General features: G+C 45.5%; 1 pseudogene; it reads right to left on the bottom strand.

The window, feature by feature from the left end:
* Nucleotides 1-4,345: 4,345 nt before the first annotated feature.
* LOC144166152 (uncharacterized) lies at nt 4,346-5,217 on the bottom strand (annotated as a pseudogene).
* Nucleotides 5,218-8,502: the final 3,285 nt, after the last annotated feature.

Below are 8,502 nucleotides of genomic sequence, written 5' to 3'. Positions count from 1 at the left end.
CGTATGTAATAAACGTCTCCCCTTTCTCATAGACCTTTCTGTGCCTAAGTGGTTCTTACAAATATTCAAACAATCAAATTTTACACAATTAAAAAGACACACTTAACGGGCTGCTTCAGTATGCAAAACAAGATGACAATTGAGATTTAAAACGAAATGAACACTTGCATACCCACATTTGCAAACATTAAGCGATGATAGAGAACACCGAACGACGAGACACCTTTGGGGTACAACTTTCATTTTAACCTCACCAGCAGCACCTCCAGGAGAAACGCTGCGACTGCCTCCTTACAAGAAAAGATCATAAGCAATGTACCCGCCGCGGTGGCTCAGTGGCTAAGGCGTTGCGCTGCTGAGCGCGAGGTCGCGGGTTCGATTCCCGGCCGCGGCAGCCGCTTTTCTGATGGAGGCGAAAAGCAAAAACGCCCGTGTGTACGAGATTTCGGCGCACGTTAAAGATCCCCAGGTGGTCAAAATTAATCCGGAGCCCTCCACTACGGCGCGCCTCATCGCCTGCGTTGCGTCGGTGCGTTAAACCCTACAACCAACCAACCATAAGCAATGTGCTCAAAACATGGTGCTTCCACTACGCAACTACTAATTGATACACCATTACACATAGACGTCGACAAAGAATGATCATTGAGGTGAGTCGGACTCATTGAGCCTCTACATCCATTCAGCAGCAGCCATGGCTCCAGTGGCTCTGTTGACAGGGCCTAGGAGTTGTTCACCTGCGAATGTAAACAGCATTGTTAAAGGGTGATGAAGTATGTATTGGGCACAGTGAAAACAAATGTCAACAGTACTTGTAGCCATCAATAAACAAAGCTTGTGTAAAGGTTAGTGCAGTCAATCGTTATGAAATGGGCTGCTGAACTGAAACCGAGGGGCATACGCATCCGTGAGCGAATGATGAAAAGTTAAGTATGAGCAAAATAATGCTTACGAGGCGCTAAACAAAAACTAGGCCGGGTGGGCTGAAACTGATTTACCTGGCTGCTCTCTCCGTGCAGTTTTTTCGCAACGTGGTTGCAATTGTCCACGAAAAGCATTACCCTGTCGGGAAGTCATTTGCGAGCGTTCCCGTTTCATTGCTGCGTCCGAACGCTGCCGAGATCTGCTGAGCGCGAAATGCGCCGTATGAACACCGGCTTCGCGATAGCGCTTATTCGAGCATTTTTAGCCGCTGGCTAGAGAGCGCCCGAGTGTCAGCTTATCAGTACATAGCATGACGTATAAAACAGAGCCAAAACGTATCGAAACAAACGAGACAGGACTCGCGCGCCATTGTTTTTCGCTTCCTTGCCTCGCCCCGTCCTTCCGCAGTCTCGCAAGAGTTGCTGCAAGTGCGATCGCTAGATTCCAGCAGCAGTGTTTCGGTCGTACGAAATTCTTTCATTTTCATTTCATTTCATTTTATTTCCTTAAAGACCCGCAAGGGGGTATTACATAAGGGGTGGGTAATTATAATGACAAACATAGAAGCCAAAGATTTAACAAAGAAAATGCTTATTGATGTTTTCTATGAAGGATGATGGGCAGGTAATGGTTGCGATTTCACTGGGAAGGCCGTTCCAATCTGGCGCGGTACGCGGAAAAAACGAGGCAGAAAAAGTAGAAGTCCGGGAACGTGGCCGAGCAACTTGAAGCAAATGGCTCGTGCGGTGAGATATGCGTGTTGCGGGAACGATATAAGGTGGGGCATGCAAGGGAGTATGAAAAATTTTGTGGAACAAAGACAGGCTTGCAATACGACGGCGAAGTTCTAGATCCGGTAAACCAGATTCTGCCTTCAATCCAGATACGCTGACGGTGGAAGAGTATGAACAGTGAATAAATCTAGCGGCCCGGTTTTGAAGTGATTCGATGGCATGTGTAAGATAAGATTGTCGAGGGTCCCAAATGGGCGATGCGTATTCTAGTTTCGGTCGAACAATGGATTTGTATGCTTGTAATTTTACGTGTTGTGGAGCGAGGCGTAGATGGCGTTTAAGGAAACCCAGTGTTTTGTTTGCAGATGAAATTATGTTAGTAACGTGTATGTTCCATGAAAGATCGCTACAGAGAGTGACGCCCAAATACTTATATGACTGAACATTTTCTAAGGGGATGGCATTAATTGTGTACGGATACACGAGCGGCATGCGGCGGCGGTGGAATGAAACGACTTTACATTTACTGGGGTTAAGTTCCATGAGCCAGCGCTCGCACCATTCCTGGAGGCAGTTTAGGTTGGCTTGTAGGGATGACTGTTTTGAAGTGTCAGTAACAGTGTCATATATAACGCAGTCATCAGCGAACAGGCGGGTTTTACAGGTTAGGTTTGAAGGCAAGTCATTTATGTATATAAGGAATAAGAGCGGACCAAGAACCGAACCCTGGGGTACTCCGGACGTTACTGGAAGAGGATTAGAGGTACGGTTGTTGATATTCACAGACTGGGAGCGGTTTGTAAGGAATTCTCTGATCCAATTTAATATGTTAGGGTGAAGATTTAACTGGGAAAGTTTTATTAACAGTCGATAATGGGGTACTTTGTCGAACGCTTTGGAAAAATCTAAGAATACGGCATCGGTTTGGGAGTTACAGTCCAGGTTAGTATGCAAATCATGAACAAATAAGGCCAGTTGCGTTTCACAAGAGAAACCTCTGCGGAACCCATGTTGTGCTGGATGAAAAAAGCTGTTTGAATCAAGAAAGTTTATGATATGCGTGTAAATGACGTGTTCCATGATTTTACAGGGCACGCTGGTAAGGGATATGGGACGATAGTTCAAGGGCGAGTTTTTGTTACCTGATTTGAAAATTGGAACGACCTTCCCATTCTTCCAGTCCTCTGGTAGATGTTCTGTTAAAAGTGACTGTGAGAAGAGCAAGCATAAAAAAGATGCACAAATATATTTTGTATTCTTAAGGAACTTGGAGTTGATTTCGTCAATCCCGGAAGAGGAGGAAAGTTTTAATTTTTCGATTAAGCACACAATTCCATTAGGAGTGAACGATACGGGTGGCATAGCACATTCTATAACAGTGGGTGGTATTGTGAATGACACGTTACTTTCTTTTGTAAACACGGATGAGAAAGCGGTGTTGAAGATGTTAGCGCATTCATAATCGGTGATAACGTGACCCGATTCACTGGTAAGAGTAATTGGGGCTGTATGCGGGGGGTTCAAAACCTGCCAGAATTTTTTTTGGTTGTTAGTCAGCATGTTAGGTAAGTCAACGTTGAAAAAAGAATTCTTTGCGTCTTGAACTGCACATAAATATGCTTTTTCAGCTGCGTAATATTTCTGCCACTTTTGCGGCTCTTCTAGTCTTTTTGCCAATCTAAACAGGCGTTTTTTCTTGTTTTCTAATCTTTTCAGAGTTTTAGAAAACCATGGCTTTTGGGAGTTTGCGCGGAAGTGGGATTTCGGAATAAACCTGTCAGTCAATTCATTGACCTTGTCCTTAAACAGTGTCCAGTTTTCTTCGACGGACCGGGAATAGAAAGTAGTTTCCAAACTGGATAAGAATGCGTTAAGCTCCAAATTTATTGCTTCATAATTCCCCTTGTCGTACAGCCGAATGGTTTTCTGGGTGGTTTGACGAATTGACGGTTTAAATGCAAATTCGGTATGGATAACCTTATGGTCACTTATTTCGGGGAGATAAGTAATCGAGACCATGCTCTCAGGATGACTGGTTAGTATTAGGTCCAAAATATTTTCACACTCTTGTGTTACGCGGGTTGGTGCAGTTACCATTTGTAAGAGGTTAAAATTTAAGCAAACGTCCAGGAAAGCCCCGGCTTCGCCTTGAGCCTGTGACGGCATGGTTTGGTTAGGCCAATTAATACCCGGAAAATTAAAATCACCGAACAAAACTACGGGGGCATTGGGATACTTTTTGTAACTTCGTTTAATACATCATTAAGGTTATTAGGAAAGTCAGGACAGCTATTCGGGGGCCTGTAACAGACGCCAAGTAATATTGACTGGGGCTTAGCAGAACAAAGAATCCAAATTATTTCAAGGTCAGATGACAGGTTAATTAACGAGCAGGATATTTTTTGGTTTATTGCAATAAGAACCCCTCCTCCCCTCTTATCTTTCCGATCCTTCCGAAATAGTTGAAAATTAGGCAAATCGGCCAAGACCTCTTGATCAGAGACGCTGTCATTTAACCATGTTTCGGTCAATATAAGAAAGTCGCTGTCGGATGACAAAACCAGATTAGAAACATGTTCACGCTTCGAAATGATACTTCTAATGTTACTAAAGATCACGGAAAACGAAAAAGCTGATTTGGGGACAATTTGGGGGGAGGTCGGTTTAGGTCGCGGACGGGATGATTGCTATTTTAACTCTTTCACTGACTGCGATGACTCGTCAAATATGTAGCGTTTAGTTCCGAGAAGAAGGGTTTTGAAGCGCACAGTGAAAGCTGTTGACTTAGTTCTTGCAAAAGCAATTAGATGTTTGCGCGCATGACGTACGGCAGGGGAGAAGTCCTCGCCACGCTGAAGTCTGTGTCCTTGAATTTGCGGCCGTTTGAAAGGATACGTTCTTTGGTCTTAGATGATTGAAACTTTACAATTATGGGTCGAATGCGTTCTTCTGAAAAGCGCCCGAGGCGGTGCGCTCGTTCAATTTCTGAGGGAGGGATTGTTAGTTGGAGTGTGTCGGAGCAGTGACGAATGATTATTTCTTCCGAGTCCGAAAACGTTTCAGTTTTAGTAGTGTCCGGAATGCCGTAAAATATAAGATTGTTTCGTCGCGAGCGGTTCTCGCTGTCGTCTACACGGGATTCCAGATTACAGATCTTGTCAGTCATTTCGATTGTGAGTGTCTTTAGGCCATCTAGCTCTGTGCGCATGGATGAAAGGGCAGTGCAATGTTTTTCAAGGTCAGTGATGCGTTTGCACAAATCGGTTATCGTTACGTCCGTCGTTGTTAGTTGGTTTTTAATATCCTGAATGTCGGAAATGAGCTTATTCTGTCCGGCAGATAGCTTTTGCAATTCAGTAAGCAAGTCTTCAGCAGTGGGAGGCCCAGGGTTAGTTTCGACATCCCCAGCCAAAAGCAAGAAAGAGCGTATGACCTGCGCACACTCGACAATTATCACAACGCAGCACCGTGGGCTCGGCAGCTGAACTAAAAAATAATTACTCGATTTCTTAGCAAGAAAAGCATTTCTGTTACTGACCTGCATGATGAAGGCAAACGGATTAGGCTGCGCGTTTGCACAGCTACCGAGCCCACAATGCGGTGCGGACAGGGGAGGTGGTTTTGTAGTCGTGGCTGCAGATGATGTCTGTCTTGATGGGGTAGTCCACGTGTGGTCGAGGGTCAAGGTTTGCAGTGGCGGCGCTGTTGCTTGATGCGGTGCGATGGTAGCGGGATTCAAGTTTTAAAAGCCGTTGTGGAAGGGGGCGGGAATTGTTGACGGTCCGCTGAAGCCAGGCATGAGAAACAGCAGGAACAACTTTGAAGGCACGGTGAGTACCTGCATGATGAAGGCAAACGGATTAGGCTGCGCGTTTGCACAGCTACCGAGCCCACAATGCGGCGCGGACAGGGGAGGTGGTTTTGTAGTCGTGGCTGCAGATGATGTCTGTCTTGATGGGGTAGTCCACGTGTGGTCGAGGGTCAAGGTTTGCAGTGGCGGCGCTGTTGCTTGATGCGGTGCGATGGTAGCGGGATTCAAGTTTGAAAAGCCGTTGTGGAAGGGGGCGGGAATTGTTGACGGTCCGATGAAGCCAGGCATGAGAAACAGCAGGAACAACTTTGAAGGCACGGTGAGTACCTGCATGATGAAGGCAAACGGATTAGGCTGCGCGTTTGCACAGCTACCGAGCCACAGCTACCGCGTTTGCACAGCTACCAAAGTTACTGCCGCTAATCCAAAGTGATACGGGCAAGGTCTGTTTATAACGTAGAGAAAAGTGCTTACATTTCCGCGCACAACGACGCCGCCGCCAACTTGCTTCAGCTGTGGCCGCTGAACGATGAGCCACTAGTCAAACGGTTGTGGTCACCTAGTGACCTAACGGCTATAAAGGGTTGATGATTCACGGAACTAATCGTGTGAACGAGGTAATATTCAATGTCCGAGCCTTCCACTGTAGGCAGAAGCACAGCGTCGGTTTTCGACGTTCTCGAGCAGCGACGAATCGACGCCACCACCACTGCTGCTTTTTCTTCATTGCAGTTTTAAGCGCCTGCACCCAAATTCAAGCATACGTGTTCAGACACAACCAAACAACCACCACTGGTCTGGTCACTGTCAACTCCGAGCACGATAACAACACTAACGTAGAGACACCGCCTCCCAGTTCACCCAAGCAAGTTTGATCGCCGCCACCGTTATGGCCACCACTTGCACAACCCTGGTTGCCAGCAGACTTTTTGCGCTGTGGTGACGTCATGTGAATACTCCATATAAATCCATACAGTGGAATTGCCACAGCCTTCCTGACGATGCAGAGGAATTGAGAGAACAACTCCGAATAATGGGAACCACGCCAATAGCCCTCCTTCTTCAATGATGATGATGGTTGAATTTCTGGCGCTAGGCCAACTGCGGCAAGGAGCGCCAGAACAGCGGTTATTGAGAGACCAAGACGTTAACTTGAAAATCGTTTAGCAGGAACACGATTAAAATCACTCAAAGACAATAAGGATGGCTGGTGTAGAAGGCCAGGCTGTGATTGTGAGTGGTATAAAATTAGGTCTAAAAAATTTCACTTCTGCTAAATAAATAAAAACGTGCTTGACCGAAAACATGGGATCGTCAGACCGGAGAAACGTCAGGTGTGCTCGGATATGTTGTCTGTAGAGCTAGGTGAAGTGTTCGTGCGATGTTGTGTGGCGTGTTCGCATTGAAGTAGTCCATGCATAACGGATAGCCCATCTCCACAGCTGCTACACAGGGGTCTTGGAGATCCCGTGAACAGGTAAGAGTATGTTACATGTCTGTGGCGTATCCGTAACCTAGCCAGGGTATCTTCAGTGTGTCTGTTGCCTGTGTCGGCTGTGTATGGTCACAAGAGTGGCCTTATTACGTGTAGTTTTTGTCTTCTCGTTTATTCCAGCGTGCTTACAATGTTTTGCGAACGTGTTCTCTCATGTGTGACTTGAGGTCAGTGTAGGGTACTGTTATGTCAACTCTAGTTGTAAGCGCAGCAGCAGCGACCTTTTGATCTGCGGTCTCGTTGCCTGCAATCAGAGAGCGACCCGGCACCGAGAACACGGTCACTGAAAGGTTTAACGCGTACAAGGGCGTAATGGTTGTAATGAGAATTATTACAGGGTTTCTAGAAGAGTTGTCAGATGACAATATCCGAAGAACACTTTTAAAGAATCAGTATAGATCATGGATTGGTGAATTTGAGTTATAATACAATGATTAGCAACAGCATGTATTCCGTAAGCCTCTACCATGAAGATACTAGAATTTCTATTCGCAGGTTTAGAGATTAAGGTGCCACCATGCGCAGAACAGGAAAGAGTTGTGGCAGTTTCTGAACGGTCAGTGTAGAACTCTGCACACTTATATTTGTGCTGCAGAGACAAGAAGTGTTCCAGCATCGCGATTCTGGGCACTCGATTTTTCTCCACGTTTGTGAAACATACATCACATGATATGGTGCGCAGCTGCCATGGTACTGTACGTTCGGTGACGGTGGTTTTGATGCTGTCTGAAATCGAGACATCAAGCTTCGACGCTTCTTCTCTTACCCTGAAGGGGAAGGGAACAGAAAGGGATGGACAATTAAAAAACTAGTTGAGATACGGATTTATCCTAAAAGCAGACTTAAAAGGATGGTGATGCGTTGTTGAGATTTTAAAAACATTGACCAGGTCCATGTATGCTCGCTGAAGTTCTATGCTGCATTTGTTACACTATACCTAGAGACTTTCGACCGGGCTAGTGCGTAAGGCATTAAACGCCAGCGATGGGTTGATAGCTGGCGGGAGAGCATGGGTCCTTCACCTCCTTTAGGAAAGCCACAACTATGACCTCCCTTCAAGGGCTTGGGAGGTGCCCTGAAAGTCATCTTTTGTTGTAGAGGTTTACAATTGTTTGCAGTGTGACGCCATTAGAATAAAAACTGAGTATCTGCATTAAATTCCGCTGTGCCCCGATTACATTATTGGAAGTGTTTTTTGTGGAATGCAAGTGGACTAACGTGCCATCAAATATCTAACAAGTCGCCGACATAAATACATTTTAGAAGCTACTGAATATGAATGGAAGTGCGTAAGCCCTTTATATCGCGTCCTTATTGTTCTCTTTCCCTTATTTAATACGAACGGTGACAATAAACTGATGTTTGCGTTCACTGCAATATGCACTCATTGTGGGTCCTGTTCCTAATGCATGCATAACCTAGATTACTTTACATGTATGGTTTCGTTGACTCGTACTTGATCTTGTATTTCAGAATAATATTAGTTGTACGGAAACAGTATTAGGCCTTGTATTTTATTTTTAATGCTTGTAGTTATT

This window comes from Haemaphysalis longicornis, unplaced genomic scaffold, assembly GCF_048455015.1.
Source record: "Haemaphysalis longicornis isolate Haplotype H1 unplaced genomic scaffold, Haemaphysalis longicornis Haplotype H1 scaffold_16, whole genome shotgun sequence".
In the NCBI taxonomy this organism is placed as follows: domain Eukaryota; kingdom Metazoa; phylum Arthropoda; class Arachnida; order Ixodida; family Ixodidae; genus Haemaphysalis; species Haemaphysalis longicornis.
This window is presented reverse-complemented; position numbering and strand designations above follow the sequence as displayed.